The sequence below is a fragment of the Momordica charantia genome (assembly GCF_013281855.1).
Source record: "Momordica charantia cultivar OHB3-1 chromosome 4 unlocalized genomic scaffold, Mcharantia_2.0 BLBB01000004.1, whole genome shotgun sequence".
Taxonomy (NCBI): domain Eukaryota; kingdom Viridiplantae; phylum Streptophyta; class Magnoliopsida; order Cucurbitales; family Cucurbitaceae; genus Momordica; species Momordica charantia.
In genome coordinates, this window is record NW_028275162.1 from 14429532 (window position 1) to 14430488 (window position 957).

A 957-nucleotide genomic window follows, 5' to 3' on the forward strand; every position below is an offset into this window, starting at 1 on the left:
ACAATTGGACATTTTGGAGGGCAAGAACATGAGGATCCACATGATCATCTGAAATCATTCATTCAAATTGCAAATGCATTTCGATTACCTGGTATAACAGACGATGCTCTTAGACTAACACTTTTTCCATTTTCTTTGAAGGACCAAGCTAAAGCATGGCTCAATGCATTTCCACCGGGACCCATCACCACATGGAGGTTGTTAGTGGAGAAGTTCTTAACAAAATTCTTCCCACCTACTCGCCACGCTGATATCAGAGAGGAGATCATCTCCTTTAGACAGTATGATCGTGAACCTGTTCACGAGGCGTGGGAAAGATTTAAAGAACTAATCAGGAAATGTCCGAACCATGGCTTGCCGGCATGCATCCAGATAGAACATTTCTTTAGAGGTTTAGATCATCCTACTAAGATGATGCTAAACAATGCTGCCAACGGAGCCTTTACAAAGAAGACATTCAACGAGATAGTCGACATCCTAAATGACTTAGCTTCACACAACAAACTATGGTGTTCGCAAAGATCTAGGGCAGCACCAAAGAAGCAAGATCCAGCTGGAGTTTTGGCTCTGGACATTGCGACCTCGATGCAAAAAGAGATGGTTACAATGAACCAGAGGCTGAAAGAGATGGCGTTGGGAATAAAAAATCCATTAGCCACGCCGATACAACTTGTGCAGTCGGATTATTGCACTCCTGCCCCTGTTTGCCAAGTCAACGATCTCAATTGTTCATTTTGTAGTGAAAACCATATTTATGATAATTGTCCACATAACCCTGCTTCCGTTTTTTATGTAGGACATGGGAACAATAGGAACTTTAACCCATATTCGAACACCTACAACCTAGGTTGGAGGCACCACCCTAATTTTTCATGGGGAGGTTAAGGAGGTTCGAGCGGTTTTAATCAAGGGCAGAGCCAGCAGAACAAGCAGCCCTATGTTCCACCTACACAACAA

At 43.2% G+C, this 957-nt stretch overlaps 1 non-coding gene across 1 annotated transcript; it reads right to left on the bottom strand.

Moving 5' to 3' along the window:
• Window positions 1-249: 249 nt before the first annotated feature.
• Window positions 250-356, bottom strand: LOC148211897 (small nucleolar RNA R71). Its single transcript, XR_015790569.1, has one exon. It is a non-coding gene; the product is annotated as a small nucleolar RNA R71 (small nucleolar RNA).
• Between the last annotated feature and the right edge of the window lie 601 nt (window positions 357-957).